Raw genomic sequence first — 27,554 nt, forward strand, 5'->3', positions numbered from 1 at the left:
GGTACGGTGAAGCGATTCTGCATTCTGTCAGCAGCTGGAGCGGTTAGCATGGTTGGTGTGAGCCGCCTTAAACCCCGTCTTTCCCGCTATTTCCACCAGTGGCCGTGTCGACTGATGCACAAGAGCATTTAAACCGTTCCGAAATTGAAACGAAACCCTGAAACGGTTGAAGGAGTCCTTTGCAATCCTTTATCGCTTAGCTTGAGCGACGGCTCGCCGCATTTTGAAAGCCAAACCCAGCAAGAAGGTTAAAATAATTGAAGGATTGAAATTTTCTTTTCAATTACAGTACTTTACCTATGCCTCCCCCCCTCCCGCCCCCCACCTCTGCATGAAACCTTTCCACAACGAAACCGTTTCGGCACGCTATGACGAGCGTTCTCGTGTATATTGGCAAACGTCTGTAGTTTGTGTGTGTGTGTGTTATAGCTTGTGTTTTGGTTCGTTGCCTTCAAAACAGCACTGAACGACTTTACCACACCGGTTTGGTGAAGGGGATTTCGAGTTGATCGTTTCACCTGTACCATTTCCCTGCGAAGGGTGGACTGTACCATACTCCACAACTCTTCCTGCACTGTACTGAAATTGATAGTACATAGCAATTTAGTGCAATGTTCGTAGCCCTCTCTTCGTTTGGGGTTTGGCCTTTTTTTGCAGTTGATCTGCCGGTGCTGATAGCACGATAGTTATAGCGATAGCTCGCATATTAGAGCAAACGCCTCACGTGGGGGGGGGGGGGGTAACGATGGAGAGGCCTCCTGCATGTAGGCTCCCCTTGCAAAAGCCTGCATGCAATCCACGCCGGGTGAGTGAGCTATTTTGCGCTATCGCTGTAAACCGTGGCTGCTCTTTTGTGGTCGTTAATTGAAGGTAATTTCCGAACTGAATACCGAGCTTTCGGCGAAGAGTTTTGTTGAGCAGCGTCAATACGATGGACACGATTATGCCTTTAAAAATCACTTAAAGAAATGAAGGCTCAGTGTGGAAATGGGATGCAAGGCCAAGCACAACCACTTCTCAATTGAAATGAAACGCGATAGGCATACGTAGAAATGATTTATTTTCGTAAACTTTACATTTTATTTACATGATATGTTATACTAATATAAGATTACGATAAGATATTCCTTCTAAACATTCTCCTCATCAAAACATTCACTTGTTAAAGAAGCAATTAAAGAAATGGAAACAAAATTTGTATTCTTTAAAAACTATTTTGAAATGCCCTAACATGCCCCGGACGCGTGCAATTACCCAATTTATAAAGTTGCTCCCATTGCTTCCGTTGGTTTATGTGAAAGTGTGTGTGAGTGTGTGTTTGTGTGTCTTTTGTTGGGTAATTAGCAGGAATTTATAGTTTCGCCCCAGTTCGCCCCAGCCAACGGTTCTAAAATAAACACCTTCACTCGTAACAATGCATTCAAATGCAGCGATGGCCGGGCACGGTTACGTGTTGTGCGCCGCAGTGCATTTCGTTCTGAAGATTTATTTGCTCACGGTACGAAGCATACAGCGGTAGTAATTCATGGTCCTTTTGCACTTTTATTAGATCCTGGTTTGGTTTTTTTTTGGTTTTAGATCAGAGATTTTGTTCTTTGCTTTTAGATTTCCTTGCGTTTTTCCGGCGCATGATGCCACCGGGCTGGTTCGGGTGTGATTGTGGCGTTTGTTCGTTTTTCTTGCACCACCGGGGTGCGGGTCCGCGCCTGAGCATTGGATGTGCGGAAGAGCTGGTGCAATCTTCTTCTTCGGGTAGCACAAAATTAATTAAAAGTTTGGCTTGTGTTAACTGCCCCCGTCGTGCATCCGGTGGTGCTGCTGGTAAGCGGCGGGAACGGAAACCCCTAGCGGCTACCGTATTTTCACCGTGTGTCAGCCCATTCGTTCATTGTTTCGTTTCGTTTGCAATTATTTATGTCCTTTTATGCCAACTTTGAACATTTGGCCGTTTCGGCGTTGTAGGAGTGTAAGTATGTTCGGTTGATGTTTCTTCCCACTTTTCTTTTCAGCGTTAGTCCCGGCTTAACCTGAGGCAGTGGGTTTTGTGTTAATTTGAATTTTTATTGCTCCATCACACTCAATAACAGCTCGGGCCGTGGTGCACGGTTTCAGGTTGAAAGGGATGCAGTGCAAGTTGTGCATATAGCCTGGGGCGGGCAAGCGGAAATGCTGAGTGGAACGAGTAAATTGGTTGTGGTTATGATTTCACTACACACACACGGCTAACACTAGAACAGTGGCGTAAAATTCTTGGATGGCCAACAAAAGTTGTTTGCTTGGCATTGTTGAGGAAAAAGGCGGAGACAGATTAATTAGTGCTATAACGAGCCTGAGCGGTGGGATGATGTTGAAGTTGAAGTAACTCTGGTTTATTGAATCCATTAGCACAAATATTCCTGGTGTGGAAAAGCTTTGATTGCTTTATTTTTCAATGTTTTCTTACGACAGTGTAAAGTGAATGTTTTGGTGCAATGGTTTTAAAGAGATATTGTATGAAACGTTGAATATCGATGGGGTTAGGATTCTTTCGGTAAAGTTGGCGTTGGTTACTTTACCAATGCCATAACTCATTTGAACCTCAAAAAGGGCCCCCATTTTGACCCACTCATTCTACAAGATTTGTTCTAATGAATCTCTGATAGAAATATTGCTTTTCCGGACTACGTGGCCAAGTTCCATTGTAAAAAATGATAACTAATATCATATTTAGAGTTTACTAAATCATTTTCATCAGTTTTGTTTCAGCTGGTATGGTGTTTTGACCCAATGACAATGCTCTGTATGTTCTCCCACTTGACTGACTTTGAAACATGTGGTACTTTTTTAGTACAATATTTCAAAACTGCGACTTAAAAGCGAAAGTACTAAAAAACTGCTAGAAAACATTTCCCAATCTTGTTTTCTATCAATTTGAAACATGTTTCTAGCTCACTTTTTCTCACTGAGCCTTAGTATCATGACACCTTGGTGCTGCCGTTACACGAGAGTTTGTTGCTGCATCTTAGTAGACTGTTTTCGCTATACTAGACGGCGGCCGTATGACCTTGACGAGTTAACGAGTTGTTTTAATATGTTAGTAGAGTGTAATTTGAAATGATTTTTTGAATTACTTAATGCGGCTTACCACAGTTGGCCACTTTCTGCGTGTGGGATTATGCAAACAAAACATTTTTGTAACAACTCACTCATTCAAGCCATTTCATGACCAGCTACGATGAAATGCAGTATGACCCATCAACCAAATGTGACCCATCTCTTTTCCTTATCTTATTGGCCATCACAAAATGCACTGTTTCTTGGGTTATATTTGATTTTTTGGACATTAAACTGCTTCTTTCGTTAGATAAACGGTAAATGATGACTGCTTACATGATAGTTTGACACACCTTTAGTCACACCACACCAAAAATTGCCAAACGCTGATCCAATGAAGGAATGAGGCCTCCCACAAGTTTTGTAACCTTTAAAAATGGCTAGGATAGGTTATGGACGGGAATGAGATATGATTTTCGCCATCATGCTCTATTCCTTTAATTTCCCCGCCTTTAGTGCCTCACTGACCGCTCGAAGTGCAATTGAAATAACAGAAATGCATTAATTTAGAAGGAAGGCACTAGGCAGATTGACAATAATAAAATTAATCCATGTCTACGTAGTGTTTGGCCAGCGTAAATGAGTAAAAAGCTAAATAGACAAAAACTTTTTGCGCACCCTTCAAATGACTTTTTCAAGTTTTTTGTATGTTTTGGTTGCTGTTGCAATATTTTAATGGCAGTTTTTTAGCAATACGTATGCATTGATGGTCACTTTATCAAACCTCATCATTACTTTTACCGCTCCATGTCTATTGCGGCCCTAATTTGCCTTTTTCTGCAAAACATTCAGATAGACGAATACTTTTTGGACTGACTGTACCATTTCAAAAGTTCCTGTAATATTCCTAAACTAAACAAAAATCAATCAAAAATTACAATATTTTCTGCTTTTGTCTAGGGCAACTTTTTACTAATTTTCACCAATTTTTCTCACAGGTAGCACAAATGTTAAAAATACACATACATAACTTAAATGGATGCAATTACAAGCTCCTGGCATCTAGTTCTCGTTTCGAAAGGCATAAATATAGGCATGTAAAAAAAAATGAAGGTACAAAAAGTAGTTCCCAAATGCAGCGTAATGAAACGCAGCACACGTTGTTTGTCCTTGAAGACTAAAATTTTGAATTACTCTTTTTGAAGAAAAAAAAAAGAATTACAAATTTCCTTAGGCATTGAAAACACAAGACGTAAATCCAATTTTTTTTTAAATCCTCTAATGCAGCGGTCGGCAAACTTTTGAGGCTAAGGGCCAACTTTAGTAAATGATCGAGTGCCACGGGCCAGTTGAATGCAGTTTTTTTTATTGCGCTTAAATTATTACATTTTAATCTATAAGAAGCATTTTAGGTATTATTGCTGTTTTTATGTAATTATATCATCCAAGCATGGTTCTAAATTAATGACACCTACCTTAAAAACTAATTCTAATCTTTAATCATTTGAAAATCGGCAATAGATGGCCAAAAATGTGATCAGTCAAATCATAACAAAAAGAGATTAATAACGCAGACCCCATCCTTCCACGCCGCAAAAAATATTTAAGATATTCCGGGGATGATACAAAAGTCTGAACGGCTGAGAAATTATTGCAGTAAAAATAAATTCAGTAATCATAAAAATGTTTTATGGACAAGTCATGCCATGTCAGATCAATTGATAACTGATTTCTTATGAAAAAGTACTTTGATAATTGTTGTACTCAGCACAGCAACAGTGTGAAATCGTCGTTCTCGTTAAAACAACAGGGGTTTTCAAATATTTGTTTTTCCTTTCAAATACGATCGACAATATCCCTAAAATAGTGTAAAGAGAAACCAACTGATTTGTGTCAAATTAAGAAAAACGAATAAAACAAAATAGAATAATTATCGCGTGAAAATGTATGGAGCTGTTTCAATATATCTACAATTTTGTATTGCATGTTTTGCGTTGGCGAAAGTCTAATGCTCTCCCATCAAATGCAAGTCGCATGCAAAACTCTAAATAAATTAATTGTAACCAGGCTTTAGTATATCTGTTGGCACGATATCATCCTCGTGCTTATTAGATGCACCAAACAAAGTCAAAACAACGAGCTGTCAAAGACAGCTCGAATAGATGTAGCAAATAACACCAGATGGCGCTAGGAAACCAGAAAAGGATGAAAAGATAACCCTTTAGGCGAGACAACTAGCTGATCCAAAAATAGGGCCAATTAGAAACAAGTTCGGCAGCGGTCACAAAACAGGGTCAAACGGGGTCAAGACTGATCAGCTGTTGAAGAATAGGTGCCATTGAGACAGTTAGTTGCGAATTATCTACGAGAGAAAACAGACTAATTTTTAAACTGTGCGGCGAAAATTTATAATACGCGAGCGCCAGTTCTAAGAAGGTCTAAAACGCAATTCAAATAAATACATTGTTACCAGGCGTAACAACATTTAAAAATTAGTGCGACATTCAACATTCGTTTAGATATTTTCTTCGAAATTAAAATCCGTACCAGTGTGCGTCGCGATGAGTACCGGGATTAATCGTGATGGCTGCGAGCGACATAATACCGTAAATATGGTGCCGTGCAATAAATGCTATGAGTGGTACAAATACGTGTGTGTCGGCATCACCGCGAGAGATGAATCCCATACAAGGAGGTGCGATTTGTGTGTGAAGAAGAGGGTAAAGTGCGAAGCGAAGGAGAAGAGGTGTCTAGTAACCCCAATGGAAGCCATCGCGAAGACGAGGAAGCCGGCTGAAAGCTGCGACGGCGAAAAAATAGCCAAAAGAGCAGCATATAGCGAGGGCGACGCCTCGGCGTATAAGAAGCTATCCACGGGGGAACAGGTACCCACATCGATCCCAGCTGCAAAAATGCCCCATACCACAAACGTATCAAAAAAGGCGACAATGCAAGCGGCACTGGCACGACTGATCGAAGTGCAGCGATTAGAAAAGGAGTTAGCTCTAAAAGAGTTCGATATCAAAATGGCCAGTCTGAATCTTAAACAGACAAAGATCCAGCTTCAGCTCGAAAAAGAGAGACGAGCGAATCGATCTGTGAACCATTCACGGATCACACAGCGGCAGCAGCTGCAGCAGCAGCCGCAACAACAGCTGCAGCAGCAGCCGCAGCAACAGCCGAAGCAGCAGCAGCAGCAGCAGCAGCAGCAGCAGCAGCAGCAGCAGCCGCAGCAACAGCCGCAGCAGCCGCAGCAACAGCCGCAGCAGCCGCAACAGCCGCAGCAGCAGCAGCAGCAGCAGCATCATCAGCATCAGCAACATCAACACCATTGTAAGATAGCAGTGAACGTTAGTGAAGCTGATGAGAAAGTGTGCATCGGAACGGTACCAGCAAATCCTGAGGCATTAGCAACCGTGGAACCGATAGTTTGTACCAGACAACATGCGTCGGCGCAGCCGGCCTTCCAACTACAAAACTGTTCTGTAGCCAAAGCACACGCGCAGCTAGACTGCGAATCGCGGGACAACGCGCTCCCTGGTGAGACGGTCCAATCTGGAGGAGCAGAACCTTTGACGATGTATGCGTTGAGATCCACTGTACTGAGGGTACCATTCCGCATGGTGTCTATCACAAATCATCGAGGACACCAAGGCATCGACACACAACGCACCCTGGACGAAAGGCCAGCGACAACGCTGGTGCCATCTGAACTGGCACAACGTGCTGGTGTAGCCGGTAAGCCAGTACCACCAGAGATGAGCTGGATGGTTGGCGTGACGAGAGATGGTTCGAGCATGAGGGAAACTAGATCGGCGAGGGCGGCGGGAAGCGACAACAGGCAATGCGAGTTTGCCAACACTCGTAGCAACATAAAGCTAAGTTTGCCACCTGAAGGACTTTTCTTCGCCTCATTAACAAAAACTTTTGCTCACTTTCAGGGACTGTCGATTCCGCCGTTCCTGAAAGGGGAGTCGAAGTTGATGACCGGAACACTACGCACCGATGTGGCAGCACCACCCGAGATAGGCAGATCCAGTATTCCGGCAACCGATAGAAGCCGGTCGAAATGGTCGGTCTACAGTTCCGGCAACTCTGCTGTGGCCACATTCCGTAGGAAGCTTATATGGAGCTTCACCAATAGCGTACAATTCCTGTGCACAACGAAGCTAAAAGAAAAAAATGCGCAAGTTAGTGAACACACACATACACTCACCGACATAAACAGAAGTAGGGTTATGTCTACACCATGCGCGTTGCGAGACAGGTGTACAGGCCGGGCGTATCTGTGGTTTCGCATCCAACAGACAATCGGGAGAGGAAAACGGAAAAAACTAACACCGTATGGAGATAAGAGAAAGTTGATTGAAGGATTGATCGTGTGGAAACGTAGGCGAAGTCGTATCCGTGTGCAATTCATAAAGCACAAAAAACACTTGCAGCGCGGACGTAGGCTATACACGCAAGACAGTTCCTATGACATGATCATGATAGCGAGCTGGCCGGATATAAATGAAGACTATCGCGAGTTATTAAGGCTAATATTCACAGTAGGATGTAGGATGTATCGTACTGATTTTAAGCAAATCCTTCCTTTATAAGGATTTACGGGGTGGAGTGTTGGCACGATATCATCCTCGTGCTTATTAGATGCACCAAACAAAGTCAAAACAACGAGCTGTCAAAGACAGCTCGAATAGATGTAGCAAATAACACCAGATGGCGCTAGGAAACCAGAAAAGGATGAAAAGATAACCCTTTAGGCGAGACAACTAGCTGATCCAAAAATAGGGCCAATTAGAAACAAGTTCGGCAGCGGTCACAAAACAGGGTCAAACGGGGTCAAGACTGATCAGCTGTTGAAGAATAGGTGCCATTGAGACAGTTAGTTGCGAATTATCTACGAGAGAAAACAGACTAATTTTTAAACTGTGCGGCGAAAATTTATAATACGCGAGCGCCAGTTCTAAGAAGGTCTAAAACGCAATTCAAATAAATACATTGTTACCAGGCGTAACAACAATATCTCATCAATATTATATTTCGTGTGCGATTTCCTTCATTCCGAAAGTCTTATTCGCGTGTATTGTGTTAAAATTACATAACGGTTGCATTAAAAAAATTGAAAAATTCATATGTTTATCATGGGATTATCTTCACCCGCTCTAACAAAACGTTAATTGCACTTTGAATAGTAGTATCCCATGAGACAACAGACATCCTCTATCAGTACCCTCACCTTGACACCTCTATCAGTCGAACTCTTACCATGATGACCAAAAACGTGAACCAACCAACGCACAAGCGTGCGCGATCAACGAATGACGCCCCGTAGCGCCTTAAATGGACTGCGTAGCGGAACTTGAGGCAAGTGTGCCACCTTAAGCATTTCAAGTTATAACTCACTAAAACGTGTTTTTCAAAAGCCGATTTAAATCTCATAACCATTTTACATCTATTTCCTCACTTATAAATGAGTTTCGCTTGAAAAAAAAGTGCAAACAAAACAGTTTTTGAAGCGTTTTAAAAAGGGTCCAAAAAGACGTTGTTTTTTGGGCTATGGGGCAAGAGTGCCACTCGTATGGGGCAAGACGGCCACCTGGTTAAAATAACCGTGTTTCTTAGATAATTGGAAATTATTACGTTTATACCACTAGTGTATATATTCCTACATGTATTTAGTCACCAATGAACCCTTTTTGACCACCAACTGTACCACAATATGGTTTGTTACTGTTCTGTTTTTCCGGGGTGGAATCCGCTCACAATAGCGCACCATTCTGCAGCACGCTACAACAATGTTTACATTTTTGACAGCTCGTGTCTATGAAAGATGGTGGCACACTTGCCCCAAACAGAGATGGCACACTTGCCCCAAAAGTTGTAACGAAAGTTGTTTGAAATTGAATTTTTGAGTGACAAAAAGAAATTTTTTTTCAACTAACCCCACAAAAAATTTCAGGTTTTCTCAGCTATACGGTGGTGTAAATATTTTCTCGGTTGATTGTTCGCACGATTTTTGAGAGCTTATTTGGTTGGATTAAAAAATTATAATATTCTGCTCACTTTTGAAACTCAATATAAATCAGTTTAAAACAATGGGAAATATCGATTGGTCTATATGAAATTAGGCTCAGAATACCTAGTCATTGGAAAGCAACCAACTGTATACACAATTGATCATTAAATTAAAGTTTTTAAGGAAAAATGCTTGGTGGCACTCTTGCCCCGTATGGCACACTTGCCCCAAATTCCGCTACACAAGTCTGTCGTCCCATAAGAACGTGTCTTTGTTTTGGTCACCAACATTTTGGTACTATTAGGCAACAATCAAAGCATCGCAAGAGAGCCCAGGATCATTTTTTGAGGTTCCAAAGGAAGGTACACATTAATACAGAGGTACAAGTGGCTACATTACTGGGTTATCTGGGCCGGGAGATCGATGCAACCCGCCAAACAGTGAAATAGTATGGGAAATAAGAACACACATATCAGGAAGCAGAAATCACGTCCACTGGCTTCGCAGCGGCAAACAATGACGCCAAAACTCAATGCGTTCATTTTAGGTTAATTTCGGCAGAATTTCGACATGACACCCTAGTCCGCAAACTGGTACAACATCCGTCACATGTTTTTTATCGAATTTTTCTGGACTAACATGATGCAAAAGCTCTACTCTAACAATTTTGTCGCGAAAACTTTGGATGTGTTCAGGCATGTATTCGTCCATAATGGGGAAAATTCCAGATAACTGATAAAAGACAACTCCCAAAGTCTTAGATTAATTTTTCCAAGAATGCTTAAATAATTACCTTGGACTGAATAAATAAATGTACATGTTAAGAAATTATCTCTCCTAGTTTTTTCCTACAGCCAGCCGAAAAAAGGCATTTTTTTTTCATGTAAACATTACGGGGATATTGATCACGAGTTCGAACATACCGAACGATCTGTCATTCCGTTGTACTTTAATTAAAGTTGAAAGAGTACGATGGTATAAAATGTTATTCTAAAAGATATTCAATAATTTATATACGAATAGTTTCTTCCCATCTTTCAAAATCAGTTAAAACCTTTCGCGGGCCGGATTGAATGTTGCTGCGGGCCGCATTTGGCCCGCGGGCCGCACTTTGCCGACCGCTGCTCTAATGCCTTCAGAGCGGTTTTAAAAACTAAAATTCCTAGGTTCTTGAACCATGCTACAGGCAAATAAATATATTAAGACAATGCACAGCTTGGAATATAATTTGTGAGTGGTGTACTATTTGGGCAACTTGTATGTCGTTGACTTGTTGTCTGTATGAATGTTTTTAATCGTGCTCTTGAGGTTATATTCACAAAGAGGCTATATTTTGTACGTTGAAAAATAAAATTCAACCATTATAGCAATTCCAATAAAATAATACTTTAAAATTCTTTGCATGCATTTTTCTACAAGTCGATTCACTCTCATTCCTCTGCTTTGTGCCGATACATTCTTTAGAAAAGATTCCATTTTTCACAACTCTGACGTGTATTGAAACCGCTACAGCTTCTATTTCTGTTCAGTCCATTTCCTCGCAGATAATGGAGATATCTGTTTCAATGGCGAGGCAGCGCGTCTCAAAAGACGTTCGTACGAATTGGCCAATTGAATGATGCACAACGGTGCTGTTAGTGTTGAAAACTGTACATTCCGAACTGAAGATCGAGAGTTTTCCTCATTTCCGTCGGTATCGCTGTCATTCTTCACAGTGCTTTTCGTTTCACAATTGTGTGTGTGGGTGTGTGTGTGTGTGTGTGTTTGAGAGTTGTATTATTTGGTATTTCTTATTTTCTCTTCCCCAGGACAATGAACGACTGTCGGTAGTCCAAGAAATGGCAAATCAGCTTTCGTTTATGGTTTCTCTTTCCCTCTTTTCGCAGCGGCTTGGGTAAGTGGCATTTTCACAACAATCACGATTCCGGATTTCGATGTCGTCCTTCCCACCCTTTTCCAAGTACTTTGCACGCTGGAAAGCAACGGTTCGCATCGGTTATTGTTCGCACGGCGTGTTGCAGGATAATTTATGTGACCATCAAGGTGGTACAACCAGTGGTTCGGAATGGTGCTGGGAGTGCCGGATGGTGTGAACCAAGCCTAGACAGGACTGTGCTACGCTTGCAAATATTTAAATTACACGTTAAGACTTTTGCAAGCTTATTTGCTGCTGTGCAAGTAGCAACGTTTGTAGCTGTTCGAAAAAATGATGAATTTTATCGTTGCCGGGCATCCGTTTCGTAGGACGACACTTAAGCGACGAAGCTAAGGTTTTCCCAACATGTAGGTGCGTGTTTTAGGGGAGGGAAAATTCATTTTCCTCCGTCACTTGTCAAACAAGAAAAAAATATCTCCTTGCAATAATACTACAGCTTGTGCATTACACCGAAGTAAAGATGGGTTGTTGGGCTAGAAAGAGAGTTTTGTGACTGGTTTTCATTTTTTTTTCAAACAGAGCGCTAAAACCCGTATCGTAAAGTTTGTTCGGTTTTCCGTTCGCTTTTACATTGATTTGAAATGCTGTGGCAGCAGGGGGGAGTGACGCAGAATGATAAACCGATGCACGCAAATAATTGAGGGCTTAATTTATTGGATTTAATTTGATCAAGTTGTCAACAGGCTGTGAACGAGTACGGCGAAACCGAATACGCATCCGGTGGTGTGATTCGTGTGATAGAGCCAAGCCAAGGGATACTTTTCGATGCGGGGAATTTAATTTGCATTGCTAATAGGAACGATACTGACAGTAATCGAACACAATAATCGATGTTCGGTTCTGTGGCAAGGAATGTGCTACGGAATTTTGGTGACAAATTTATGGGGGATGTAATATTTTGCCTGAAATTTGTTTTATGCTTACCCGTTTTATTGCTACAACATTTGTAATATATTAAAGGCAAACAGCTGTAAATATATCGAGGTACATTTAGTTGAAGGTAATGACATTGAAAAGAGAATGATTTAAATGAAAAAAATGTTTTATTAGCTTGTTATTGTCTTTTCAGTTTTTACTACTTGGTTTTGTACAAAATATTATGACGTCATTATTACGATCTAACAAATAATGCATTGTACAAGGAACGCTATTTTCAGTATCAACTTTAATTGTTGAGGATTGATTCTGCTGAGAAAAAGTAATAGCTAGAAGAATGTTAAGGTTGCTTCATACCATATGAAAGATATTTTCAAAATGAAACTGGTTTCATAGGTAGTATTTGAAGCACATTAAGGAATAAATTATTTTACGATAGGTTTAATTATTTATTGAGCGAACATTATCTTACAATTATTTATAATTGTTAAATACTAAAATGTTAATCCGAGGCATTCAAAATATCAATACCTGCAATGCGACAAGTGTATGCATGATACTACTCACAATCACATCACGACAATGATAAACTCAGTTCATAAAATAGATAGGTTAAACTACTATATGAAAATCATTAAATTCTTTCATTTCATAAGAAATGAAACGTTATGATGTTGTTTATTTCATGAAAATGGAGAAAATAATTTCTTATGTCGTATTTACCTCACTATCCATCACAATCTATTGCGATGCATCCCAGTGCTGATGAATTACTTTTATTTCGCAAATAACAATAGCTTGTGTCACTCTTTCCCGCGCCACATCTTCGAATCGAAGTAAATAATTTTCCGGAAATCAACCGTAACGACTTCCCCGGCGTACCGTAAGCATTACAAAGGATGCGTCGTCCCATTTCGCCTCACGGCCGTAAAGTTCTCCCCAGGGTCCGCTTTCCGTTCCGTAGTGATAAGCAGCATTACAATGCTCCAAAACCGTTCCGGTGCGATCATATTCTTGCATTATCCACCGGCTTTGCTAAGCTGCCTTCCATCCTATTGTGTTCTTTGTTAACACGACAAACTGATGGTCTCGCAATGGAGCAAAAGTGCCCACATCAGCATGGCAAGGATTCGTCATACGCATGATGTCCAATAATGTGACATCGTGACCCCTGGTGGAATGTCGGAAGACGCTGGAACATGGTTGAGATGATTTTCCTGATGAGGAAAAAAGGCACTCTCCTCGCAACACAACAAGCACGCACATGGGACAGTGGGACCGGATTATATCCTCGAGCAATCGAGGCGATGTAAAGACGGGAAAAAAGGATTTAAAGTGCTCTCTTACGTCGTTCATCCGCGCTACCAGCATCGTGTGTACGGTCCATTCGAATGGTAATTCTATTCGGTAGCATGAATGGAACCGGGCCCTAAACGACGACTTGGCTCCCTGGAGGCACTGAAAGCGAACACGCGCCTTTTTTGCGTTCCTGGGCAACCTGGGTAACCTCAATTCGCAACTGCCGTTACATCTTCGTTTTAAGGGTCGGTTTACGGGCCGCATTGGGCACTGGGTTTCTGGCGGAGCCATGGGCGACGCGGCGTGAGCAGGTTTTGCGGTTTATCCTTAATTTTATTGTGATCCTTTCCCTACGATCCGGGTGGGATTTTTCTACACGCGTGTGTATTGGTACCTACAAGGAAGGTTTGATCTTTTTTTTAGTTCCCTTCACTTGCGCTTAGCTACTAGATGAGGCGTTTCTACTGAAGAAAATGTACCTATGTATCGAGAAGATGTAACAGTATTCGCTCAATACGCGCAGAATGTACTACATTAATATCTTGCATGATCAGAAAAATCGGATTCTTTTACAAATTAAGCGGGCTCTTTCACACCTTATATGGACCTATTTATGAGCCTATTGGGCCCGTTAGGAGTATTTTACATTTAAACTTTGCAGTACATAGTGCGAAATTTAGCTATAGACTAAGAGACACGTTCAGCACTTCCTGAGCCCGTCTAGGGAACAAATAAAAGTAAACGCACCAACATTGTATGTGTTGAAAAGGACGCAAAAGAAATGGTAATCAAAGTGATGAAACGGTAGCACGCCTTAATGGCTCCGAACTCTAGGCTTGATGTTATTCTGGTTATCCGAAAAAAAGAGAAGCTCATTTTGCTAGCGGCTCCCGGGGCGAGCATAAGGTAAATTTGCGTATGGCTTTTTTGTTTTTAATATTTTTCCCCAGGGAACAGACTTAACAATACAAAAAATGGCAAGGTAATATTATCGTTTTGACAATATGCTAAATGTGCTTGGTTTGCATGTAAGTAGGAATGATTGATGTTTGAGTTCGTTCAAACATTGCACTATTTAATTTAGCCCTCAATGCTAATTTCCCTGGTTCAATGTAAATTGCTGCATTATTGCGTACGTAAAAATGGTGATATAATTTTTTTCGAGCTTTTTGTTCAGACAACCATGTAATTATATTTTAGCAGTGTTTAGCAGTGAAAAGAAAGTAGGGTTGAGTACATGTGGTGTTTTGTGTTTGCATAAAACAGGGTATCAACTACATTGGCTACAATGTAAATATGAATCCTAGAGTACTCTTGTCTGTGTATTGTATTTTACTCATAGAGTGCTGAAATTGGTTAACCGATACTGTCCTCTTGTCCCAGATCTGTTCAGGATTCCTCCCCCCCCCCCCTCCTTAATGCGATTATTGTCGGGGATGATTTTTATTTCATTTTTGCTTGAACTGATATTCGCATGAATGTATTTACAGGTATTTTAAGATACGCATGGTCTCTGCTATCAGCTTTACTATTGCCTATCTTTGTTATTATCCCAGAATTTTTCAGCCTACGACTTTTTTCTATTTGCTTTTGTGGCGTTTGTGACGTCTTCAGCCAATTCTTGCCCTGACACCGTGATTATGGGCTTACTCTACGGCATGGTGTGAGTTTTACTTTATTTTTCCGTTATATATTCCCATTAGCCACCTCCTCTTCGGAAGGGCAATGGTACTGTCAGTGTCTCAATTTTCGTTTAGCTTCCGTAACCGTGAAAGCGTTTATTGTTTAGGAGGGGATGTTGTGCTATACTCTTGTAATCTGTGTGAAGAAGGCGTTGTTATTTTACCGTGTGCACCACCAGCGTTTCAACAATGTTGCATGCAGAAGCATTTACTTTGCTTCGTTTTGGGTAATTGGTTTTACATTCGATGAAATTACACGGGTTATTGAAACGTTTGCAGATTGTTTGGTATGCGGATAGTCAAGGAAGCAATTGAGTGAAGGAATTATTGAATCCTTGTTTCTATTACAACGTACATAATCTGGATATGAGTCGGCAAATGAAATCGACTTAAAAGAATCATGATGTTGCTCTCTACAAACATTCAGTTTTTATGTTTATTCTAAATAATGGGCTATCTTTATGGACATGTTATTTTGTATAAACTTAGCTTACACTTGCTTGATTAGTCTTTCAGTATAGAAAGAAATTTTATACTTTTCGTAGTTAATAAGTTACATAAAAACTGAAACGGATAATTTATAATGATATTTGTGTAGTTACGGCATTCTTGCAAATGTATGAAGGCCATACCTGATAATAATGATAATTTATCCCATTATCAATATTGCCATTTTGATACGTATCTTTAGGCCCGGATCTATTAAAATGTTGCGGCAACATTTGTTCAATGGCAACAATTCTATATTTTTCTATTTATTTCAAGAATTGTGTTCGTATTTGCTCTCTAAAACATTTTAAAATTAAGTTAAAATTATTTTCTATCCGTTTTGGTATGCAATCCAAAAATGTACTTGCTACAAATAAACATGAAACAAATCGACTTGTTTCTCTTGCAACACAAATGTTCCCGCAACATGAATTTGACAGTTCTTCTATACGATTTGACAAAAAAATTTCCCGCAACATTTTCATACACCCGGTCCTTAGCTCTATGCAGGTAATTCATTATTTATGGAATATGTATTGATTTATTAATAGTTTGTTCAAAAGATAAAAAGGATCCAAGGACACTTTTCTTCTCAGCACTCTTCTACACTAAGTTATATATTTGTAAAGCGCCCATGCTATGCTGCTTATTTCTTTGAAAGTAATTTTCTTTAATGCACCACTTACAATAGGTTCGTTGTTTTATCGACGTTAATCAGCTCTAATCTGCTTCTACTTCATCAGCTACTAAGCGGTACACTAAGATAATATGAAAAGGATTTTACTTTTTTTAACACACTTCATACCATGTTTTACATTTTAAACTCTTCAGTAAAGCATGGCATTAGCTTCGGGCTTAAGCTGTACAGTACAACACTACAGGGGCAGTCATTGCAGCATGTCCAAAGAAGAAAAAAAGAGGGAGCGATACAAAAACACATTTTTCGCGGAAAAAGACTCCACCGTAGTGGTGGAGTCTTTTTCCGCGAAAACAAATGTACCAACATCTATTAGCTTTGCATAAGTAATCGCTTTATCTGACGCTGGCGCTACGGCAAACTACGCCAACAGCCGCTGGCTGTAAACAACCGATTCCGAGTGGATTATTTCAATCAATTTTAATTTCAAAACGTCATTCGTTATGTTGATCTGATGCTTTGCTCCGGCCCGGTTTGGATGCCTTGAGCGTACCGGCACCCCGTAGAAGCAAATAACAGCATTTTCATGCAAACCATATCCCGGAAAAGGGATGGGAAGATTATCCGCTGCCTTTGCTAGCTGCCGTGCCCGAAAACAAAATCATTTCATGATGAAATCACTGCATCACCAAGTAGTCCACGACGAAAAGTGACAAACAGTTTCGCCTTCGTCGCTGGGAAGCATTTGGCGGGTTCGAAATACATTTTAGCTACTTTAAATTCACCTACTTTCCTGTCAGCGTGCTAATTTTCCAGAACGCTTTACACTCCCCGGCAAAACTCAAACCGGAGGAGCGACAAAAAAAAAAAACAGTAAAAAGGTAATGTCAAAACTGTCCCTGTGCATCCAGGACAGATAAAGTGGATTTTCTTCCCCATGGAATGACTTGTTATTTAGAGGGAATTAGAGGAGGAGGAAAAAAGAAAACAACAACACAAAAACATGCAATATCACAACAGTTGCGCAACGGTCGGTCATTAAATGCATCATCAACCTTTTGCTCGAACGAGCAAATCCGGAAAATTCTAAAAACTGGATAACCGGGTCCACGGCCTCCTAACGAGATAGCTATCGGGAAAGGCCAAGTGCCTACTAGCTTTTTACTCTACATTAACCAACCATGAGCCTAGGGGCGAGTTCACATCGGAGTAACACGATGTAGAATATAGTACCGTGTGCGAATGGTGAAAACTCTATAGGCGTGTGAGGGAAAAGCGAGACTAAAAAAGAAAACAATTGTGAATTTCCAACATTTCCGCACCTTTGCCATGTGAGGCGGGGGGGAAGGTGCCTTTTGAAGTCACCGTCAATGCCCGATTGGCAGTCCCGGGTAGCGTTGAGCCGTGAAATTAACGAAAGTTGAAACTAATTTGTATACACCCATTTCCGTACGCCTATTTGCATAGGAATTCTGTCGCAGGAATGTCGTTGTCGCATAGCTGGAATATTGATTTTTTTTTCTTCTGTGCGCTGTACAATCGGTTTGCGATGGGAGCAACAGGGGACACAAGGGACATCAGTGCTGTACTTATGCTAACGATTGCAACTATACCGATATCCCTTCCACCGGGCGGGCGCCCACGCTCCAATCGCGTAGTAGTTGTGGATTTTAAACAACCGTGTGTTGCTTCCATCGTTTGCAATAGGGAGCATTTTTCGCTATCGTTTTACCTCGACTGTTGGCGAACACTCGAACTAGGTCGTGCAATAGTACATCTGCCTCCGCCTTCTTCCACTCCCCCAAACCCCTCTCACAGGTTGGATTTAATTTTGAAAACTCGCAGTTAGGATTAAAATTTTATCAAAGGTTAATATGGCGGCAAAGTTACAACTTTTCGCGCGTTACGTGTTGACGAAGGGGGGGGGGGGTATCGGCGAATGACTTCCCCGTTACCAAGAACCTACTTTACTATTTAACCGCACCCACCCGGCAAATGGGCCAAGAGCTGCCTCGGCTGCTCGGTGTACTGACTTGACGGCAACAATGTTGCCACGTACGGCACGGAAGTAAAACGCTATCACATGTTCCACGCGCTTATCCAACAAAAACGAAGAAAAAAAGCTCCCCCGACAGCCAAGTAAGACTGCGGGCTGGGACGGGGATCCTCATCCGGCGGCTGGGGCAAAAGTTTTACACAGTTTTATTAATTTCATCGCACGTAAAATTTACTTCCCGCTTTTGGCTGCATAGCAAAACTTGTACGGTGGCAACTGTGCACACGCATATGCTAGGCGACGCACAGCACGGTACGCGTGCACGATCACTTGCTGGGAGTACGGCATTGCCAAGATGGGAGAATTGTCTCTTTTATTTTTGGTGCGTCTTGGGTTTACTCCGCCCGACCGCAACCGGCAACCGGGATGTGAAAGTTTAACTACTTTTAAAACGTCAAGAGCGAGTTCATCATGGCGCAAAAGACAATATTGTCAGTGGCACCGAAATTTTCCATCAAGGGTGGAAAGTTTTCGGCGAAAGAGTGAAGTTTCGGTGTACGGGAGCGCATTATCAAAAAGCTTGCCATCTTGGTTACCGCAATGAGCGAACGAGGAGTCGTTTAATTGGCGCGTTAGCTGATGGCCCGCGCAATAATCAGCAGGCGATGATGGTTGAACGATAGTAAGCGGCATTAGGCGTATATTCGTTGCATTGTTGTTATGGTTTGTGGAAACAATCTATTAAATCATAATTTTAACAAACAGCCATTCAGCAGACTAAGAATGCTGTAGTACGGGAACAGTATGCATGTTTCAAAACATATATTTTACGTTTTTTTAAATAAATCAATAGATGACTCGACCTTTACCCAATCCAGTAAACTTAAATTTGATGTGCGTTGAACATTTTCCCAACATTAAATAAACCAAATTGCATACCTTTAGGCGCTTACCACCAGTAGTGCGTGATGTTGTAAAGGATGTTTTGAATTAAAATCTCTAATTTAGAACAAGTTTCGTTTATTAAACTTTGCCGATGTGCTTTCTTCATCAAGCTCACTCTTGAATATCTGGTCAATCGATAGTAACCAAAACAAAATCATGAGATATTAGGTCCAATAATGTGGCTCGAGTTATGGCTAACAGCATTCCGTCGGGTGTTTTACGCTTTTACTACTATTTTAATAATTTTAAACCACACCACATTTTTTTATGATTTAATGTAAAAAGTGTGGTAATAAAAAATTCACATAAAATAGAGAAACATTACACAAGCGCTAACTTCCATAACAATACAATAACAATTCACCATACGTAGGAATAGTTCTAAATTTTTGCGATACTTTGCAGATTGTTTTAACATAAAAGCGATTTAAAATAAATTTGGCAGCAATATCTCGAGTCAACAAAACATTTCTCTAACAAGCTTGAATAATACAGATTTTGTTTCCGTTCGTGTAGAGTGGTTTTGTTTGACATTTGCCCATTGAATCAGATAAATGGCACTATTGTTTTATTGTTATCAACCAAATAAATAAAAAAAATCTTAGCTAATTTCTTATCCTTAGTAGTAACAGGTAGTCCCAGCGATACGCGATACCTTTCGGATTTGATGATACGTGGTATTTCAAAATTTGACACTTGCTTAAGCAAATTTGATTTGACTGATTTGACACATCAATTGTCAAAAAAAAGTTATATTGGTCGAATTTTACAAATCATTCGGAAAGATACTATATGGTAATTTTTATTTCTTTTTTTATTAGCTAAAGGGTACATTGCCCATTGTTGCAGATTATCCCATTATCGCGCACAAAATATAAATTGTTGTTTTTCACAATTTTTATAAAACATTGTTGAAAGCCAGCATTTTTCCTTAAGCATTGAGCATTTCTGCCGCATGTACTACTATTTTTTTAAGAATGCTTTTTTTTAAACACAAATGAAAAATTTTCAGCAGCTTTTGATCAAAACGAATGAATTTCTTAGCTAAACCGCTAAGAATTATGCCTAAGAAATTAGGTTTATTTCGCCCTTTGTTACTTAAATTTATTTTTTTGATTGTAAGCTAACACATACAGTTAATTCTCACGATTCGGAAGCCATCGTTTAAAAACACAAACAAATAGAGTGCTATAAATTTCACAGAAAAAAACGTTCTGTTTTCACCGGGCTATCATTTTGACAGTATCTTGTCTACCATTAGCGTTCGGCAGAAGGTACAAGTTCGCTACCTATTTGGCGGAATTCCAGCTTGAACAAAGGGCACATGTGTTATGTAACAACGTTGCTTATTGTCCTAAACACTATTCGCTGGAAAAACATCCAGTTTAGGTCTCTTTTATCTGTTTCAGTGTATTGAAAAGTATGTAGTAATTAGATGTAAAGTGTACAATATTTGAATTTGGATTTTTTGTAAATGTGCAGCAATTGAATTGCTGCAATTGGATTTTTGAATATGTTTAAAAACTAGTATTTCTTGACATTTTTCATATGTTTCTGCCAAAAATAAATTAAACCTACTATTTTTAAACAATAATGATGTATACACAAGTCATGCATATTTTGTCCACTTTATCCATTTCGAACATATGAAATAGGTTGGCTGTTCCCTTTTTTTTATTCAGGAGGAACGGTCCAAAAAGGCCGTATTGATATTGGCTGTTCCCGTAAGTGTGCAACAATTGGCAAATTACCCTAATTTAGCTGAAAACCACGAAATTATACTTACATATTGATTAAGTAGCGATTTTCGTATAATAGATGTGTATTGTTTTTTTCATTTTCTAAATAAATTAGTGTTCATGTAACACAATATCTCTCATCACATAATTTAGATATTTATTGAAATGAAAGCAGAGAAAGAGAAAATGATTTCATTGAATTAAATGGGCATACAAATGAAATTGTAACTTCAATCTTTTTAAAATGTTCGGGATATTATAGTTTCCAATTCATTTTCTCTATCTGCCTGGCATTACTTCACCTTTCATTCACTTTTAATTTGCAAACCAATCACGCCAGAAAATTGGAATGAATGGAAACTTGAAACGAAAGCTTGTTATGATTGCTTCAGCACGAACCTTGCCGTTAGTTTTGAGAAAAACCTCATTTTGCTCATTTCATTTATGAACTATCAACCTGTCAAGTGCTGGCACACTCAAAAAATGGTATGCTTTCATGAAACAAGTAGCGAGTGTAGCAAAAAAATAAATAAATAAATACATAAATGCCAGAATCCAGCACGAAATGCACTACCAGTTCGTGGACGGGCACGAACAGGGATGAGCAAAGTTTTCAGATCCTCGCAAATAGAGTGTAAATTTACCTATGCAAAGTCCTCAAATTCCCATCGCGGTAAGGGTTTAGGGGGACGAGTGGAAGAGAATACAATTGCACGAACTGCCCTAGCGATTGGGTAGAGAGAGGTACGTGTTGTTGGGTGGTGCTATTCTTGATGTCTTGGTTGATATTTGGTACCACTTAACTGGGAACTCCGAAACTGAAGTTTCCATTTTGAGAGATGGTAATTTTCTATTTGGTTTGATTTATGCTTACATAGCACCGTCCCGGCGCAAAAGCTCGCCTTGGAGACATCTACTCTTTGGTGCCGGTACTTTTCCGAGACCTCTTCGCCGCCCCACAACACCACATCACTCCGTGAGGGGAGAAGTTACACGATGAGATCTTGAGCACTGTTTTATTTAATGTAGCATAAAATTTGATCTGGCGTGCAGTAGTTTCGCTGCTCGGAATTGGATTTGAGAGAAATGAGATGTAGTTCTCGGCGGGTTTGGCTGCACCCCACTGAATTTCCTAGTTTTCAAAACTTAGAGGCAGATATCCATTTTATTTCGTGTTTCGTCCTTCGGAGCACGGAACGCAAACACTCGTTGGAAAGGTTTTCATTACCAATTCGTAATGATTCAAGTTAGCTGTGATGGCTTTCCAGTCGTGATTGTATTCCCACCGAAAAGTGGCGCATAAATAGTCCAGCCCTTGCCAACTTCTCCCTCTGGGTAGATGCGGTAGTAATTTTGGTGGCATAGTGGTGGTTGGCATTAGGTTGTGCTCATGATTCGGCTGGTATTAGCTGCGTTACAATTTTCCATTTGCAGGCATAATAATAATAACGCCCGCCAGTCTCGGGTAGCGTTGCTCCATTTCCGCGCTGTCAAACTGACAGTTGCGTGTCAGCGAGAGATCCCGCCGGCTTGCTTATGCCTCATGCCATACCCACTGGAATGGTGCGAGCTCTCGCCACGTGCAGTGGCACACGAAACAAAGTTGATAATTTATTTACTTCGCCCCTCGTTGGCACTGTCCTTGCTGAGCGGGGGTTGTAATTTCGCCAGGACGATCGGATTCCCTGTGTAGTGCGTGAGTGCTTGCGCACCGTAACACACGCTCGGTTCGGTTTGCATAACCCCGGGGATACTGTCTTCGGCACCTGGCCTATTCGGTATTTTCGTGTTGGTTGTGTTTTTTTTTCACTCTTCCTATTCTGCTCTTTTGCACCTTAGAGTGATTGTACATAAAACTCATGTATTCTCGGCCTACCGGTAGAATATGAATGTTTCTGTGTATGAGTAACGTATTTTTGCCATCATAAATACCAGAGACAACATCGACGACGATGCTGATGATGATCGGAAGACGAGGAGTTGTTAGAAGACAAGCAAATTTCGAGGCCCCGTCTACAACGCTGTAAGGGTGGTAAAACAACTTGCTCCTTTCTAGCTCTAGAGTGCCAACGCTAGAATACGGTTGTAGGCTCTGGTTTTTTGCTGCTGCTTGGCTCGCTCACACGGTCGGATGAATAACTGGGCCGGGAACATTGTGCGGGCTTCACTTTTCCCGTTCCGCATGCCAGGTGCTGTCAGTTGGATGGAAAACTTTTGCCGAAGTAATTTGAATTAAACGCCGGATGCGGAAAACAGGTGAAAGATAAAAGTTGTGAAAAGTCGATTTTCACGCCACAATCACAATTCGGTAGCGCCGGTCTGTGTATATGTGTGTGTCAGTGTTGGGGCGTTTTTCGGGCTTCCGTAGTGAACATCTCACGGCAGGTTCCATTTTTAATGATGGTTGCGACAGGGACTGGAGTGAAAGAAGCACACCAAAAAAGATTAAAAGAATATGCCATCCAACCTTTCCTGGTAAAACCTCGAGCCCAATCCTCTCGTTCGTGCTGACTCGGCTGTGGTTAAGGGTTGGTGGGGTAGGGAAAAAGTCATCGTGACATTACCAACTTCTACCGCTGACGCCTACAAGCATTGATTAATAGCCTAAATGAATCAATACGAAAACTCGAGCGGAACTTTGGTTTTCCGCTCTCCATTGCCACCGATAACGCTCGCGTCTGGGGGATCCGCGTCTCAAACTCAATGATGATATTGCTCTACACAGGTAAGGTCACCTTCAACACGCGCATTGCTTTAGAGTCACCTTTCCAGAATGGTGTTAAATCGAAACATCATACAATTGAAACTTCCCACCGAAACACACAGCAAAGTGCTGAGCTAAGATTTTCGCTTACTTTTCCGCAAGTGAGCAAAGTTAATGATAACTTTGGATTGGGGCTCGTTTTTCTATTTCTAATGTACTTCGCAGCATGCGAGTAAAGAGGGAAATGAACAGGTGATTTAACAGATACTAGAGCCCATTGATAATGCGATGCCATTTCTCATGTTGTTTGCTCAAATGGGTTTCAAATGTGTGTATTAAGATGCTTGATTTGGCAAGGAAGGGTAGAGATTCACATGTTGACGGAAAATTACTTTTACGAAGTTTATTTATCTACACATGTATCGTATCTTTACAGCGGTGGTATTGAAAGTGGATTCTTTTGATAGACTTTATAAATATAATAAATGTTTTTCTTTCAAATTTATTTTTATTGATTAGTTGAATGCGAAAAATATGAATTTTTGGGTAATTTACACTCGTATGGGTATAATTTAAACTATTTTATCAAAACACGTTCTTCTTCTTTTCATCGTCGTCTTTAGAAGTTAGATGTTCAGTGTATTAGGGATAGAAGTTTGAGATACTTTGGACTACAGTCTTGATTAATTTCTTATTTACTAACCAAATACAAGAACATTTCTAAAAGTAATTTAGTCATAATTCATAAAGTAAATCAAGGAATGTTATCAATTAGTGAAACTAGTGAATCATAAAATGTTTGCTTAATGAAGTGAATTGATTAGTTTATGTTACCAGAATTGCGAAACATAAACATATTTGCTATTATTTACCAAAAGTATGATTATGAATATATTAATTTCTTGTTCTTTTTAGCGAAATGACTTACGTATGGTCATGTCTGTCTAAAAAAGGGTTGCGAGATACACAGAGTTCCACGTCAAAGGATAGTAGGTCTTTACTACAAAGGGACAGTTAATGTGTGTCTTGACCCCACCCACGGCAGACATGTACGAGTTGTACTAAGTAATTTAGTTGTACTTATTTCTAATTAAGTAATGTACGAGTTGACGACTGTAACACGGCACATTTCCCTGAAATTATAATTTTTTTCAATTATTTAATCGGTTAACAAGGTAGCCTTTTTGAATAGCTTTCGAAACATTGAACAATAAATATATAATATATCTCTTTTGAACGCTTTTGAGAATTTATGGTTCCAGTGCTTTTGAAAACGAATGTTTGACAAGTTCACATAACTTTCATCGATATAAGATTCTCGGAAACACTTTAATGGGATGTGAATGAGATTATGTGGTTGTATTTGTTCATGAAAATGTACAAAAAAGTTTCTTCTTCTTCTTTGGCACAACAACCGGTGTCGGTCAAGGCCTGCCTGTACCCACTAGTGAAGTGAGCTTGGCTTTCAGTGGCTTATATTGTTTCCATAGCAGGATAGTCAGTCCTACGTATGGGGGCACGGTATATTCGGGGCTTGAACCCATGACGGGCATGTTGTTAAGTTTAGTTTAGGTTTTAACAAAAAAGTTTAGTTGTATAAATAAAAAAGATGATGTTTTTTGTTGATTAGCTATCACACATGATGGAAATAAAATCGACATTTCATATTGCTGTAAATGATGCGCTGCCGGTCAAGGTCTACCTGCGCTCTCTAGTGAATTTGGCTTGGCTTTCAGTGACTTTTTGTTACCATAGCAGGATAGTCAGTCCTACTTATGGGGGCACGGTCTAGTCTATTCGGGGCTTGAACCCATGACGGGCATGTTGTTAACCAGACCGACCCAAAATGACAAATGCCACATCTACTAGATGCGAAAACATGTATCCTTTCAATGCGCTACTAACCTAATCTATCATGAAAAAGCCAGTGTCATTATACAATCGTGTGTATAAATCAAAATAAAACACGACGAATCAATCATAATAAAATGAAGCTCATGTGCCACCCCCTGGAGGGTTCCGTAGCAGGGGCAGTGCGTTAGCGAGCGATTGCAAGCCCGTTATCACATTTCCAAAACGAAACCCAACGAACTGGTCATACTGGAATCGGAAAGGGCCGATCCTAAAAGTGCGACACACCTGCGACCAACCCGATAGCACTTACCCCAACGTTGGGCAGACCATTGTGGTAGATGTGAGCAGGCGGGTTGGATAGAAAATGTATAGATCCGAAAATGACGCTCAAACCCCATCAGCCATCGACACACGAAGCTGACCCAAGGGAAGTCCCTTTAGGTGCGTATTGGTTGGCAAGATGCCTAAACCACTCCCAGTGGTTCGCAGTTTTACGATTCTTTTATTGCTGGCTTCCCTCAGAGCGGGCTGCTTTTTTTCGCGACGATACTCATAAGGAAGAGATTTTGCTTGCGCTGAGGTTGACTGCGGCAAAGGGTATTGATAAAGAAAATATATTTTATTTTTATTTTATGAGCCAAGAATTAATGCATACGACAACTGATAGAGCGTGTGGAGAAGGTAGTAAAACCAAGATTTCCATTTTCGAAACACGAGGCATGTGGACGTTGGAATTGTGCAAAGTATTTTTGATTACTTGTAGATGATTTATGCGCATTGTATGCGCATGTTGTTACTATCGCCAAAAAGACTTTGTGCACCTATATAATTTGTTACAGTGCTGATCAAAAATAATTCCAATCACTGACAGTCTCAAAAATAACACTCCACTTGAACCACATTATAAGAAACCAAATTGAGTGTACCAACGTTTAAGGATTAAAGCCGTTCGACGTGGAGATGGAGTCGTAAAATGTTAAATTATTATTCCCTGTCATGCTTGTTAAAGTGCACGCCACGCAATGTCACCGCTGATACAGTGCGGGAGTGGTACAGCTCCATTTACACAGCAACATCCGGAAGTGGTAACGCAAGTGCGTAGCGCTCCATGAAGCTACCGTAACAAAACATTCGTTTCAATTATGAATGTTAAAGTGATCACTCATGAAGTGAACCGTCTAGCTTCCGTTTCGGGCACACGTTACATTCGCAGGCCGGTAGCTGCTGCCCCCGTGGTTTATCTGTAGCAATAGGTCTCGAGTGGGCTCTGCGTCGGGACAGGATCACGTTTGGCACGAATCGTTATCACCGTACTTGCCCGTGCGCTTACCCGGTGTCGAAGGACGCGTTCCAAGAGACAAGAAAGATGAATACTATAAATATTAATAACTCCAGAGGCATCGCTACGGCCGCATGGACGTGTGATGTACCGCGGGGGATGGTACCGTCAGTCTCATGTGCTCACTTGCAAATAAATGTTGGTGCCATCCGCCATTTGTCTGCAAATTTTCATAACCGGAGATTCCGTCGCAACTAGGATGCGAAAAAAGAAAATAAATAAAACAAACACCGCGAGGCACATTCCGGATCGTTCCGGTGGTGTTTCTTTTTAGCACAACGCAACACAACGCTATATAGTAACTGTTGAGATATGGGTTGATAAATTTGATTTGGCTTCCGGTGCTTGGTGGATGAAGCTATCTGGTAGGATGTTTTTTAAGTCCTTGAAAAATGTGTACACAGATACGTGTAAACGTAGAGGAAGTGTGAACAGGATCCCAAGTTCGTGTAAATGAGTTATATATAGGACATTAAAAATCGTGTTTTAGTGTGATACACTAGAAAGAGTATGTTTAAGAATTGGAAGTAAAAAAAAGTATGCAACTATCTATAGGACAAATGAAGTTTACATGTGTTGGAGAAATTTGATTCTGAAAAACAATTGATATTAAACTTGAATTCAATACATATAGCCTTATGATATGGTTCATACAAAAATATGACAAAATTAGTTATTGTGAAGTGCAGATATGTGCAATTTGGGTACCATAATTTTGTAAGGATAAAAAAAATCAGAATAAACAAAGTTCTGTGAATAAGGGTATTTTGTTAGTAGAAAACTATTTAATGTAATCAATTGGATGACATATGTCAATCTAGTGATACAGACGTCAAACCGTACGACTTTACAACGTATTCATCGTGGTTTCAAGCTCTGTATGGGCAAAGAATTCATACATAGGATTGATGACTACCCTGTTATGGGTCAACTAATAAGTTGTATTTTCTCATGTTTATTAATGGGATATAAAAGCTTAGATTAATTATTATTGTTGGCCCAATAA

Source organism: Anopheles merus, chromosome 2L (genome assembly GCF_017562075.2).
Source record: "Anopheles merus strain MAF chromosome 2L, AmerM5.1, whole genome shotgun sequence".
In the NCBI taxonomy this organism is placed as follows: domain Eukaryota; kingdom Metazoa; phylum Arthropoda; class Insecta; order Diptera; family Culicidae; genus Anopheles; species Anopheles merus.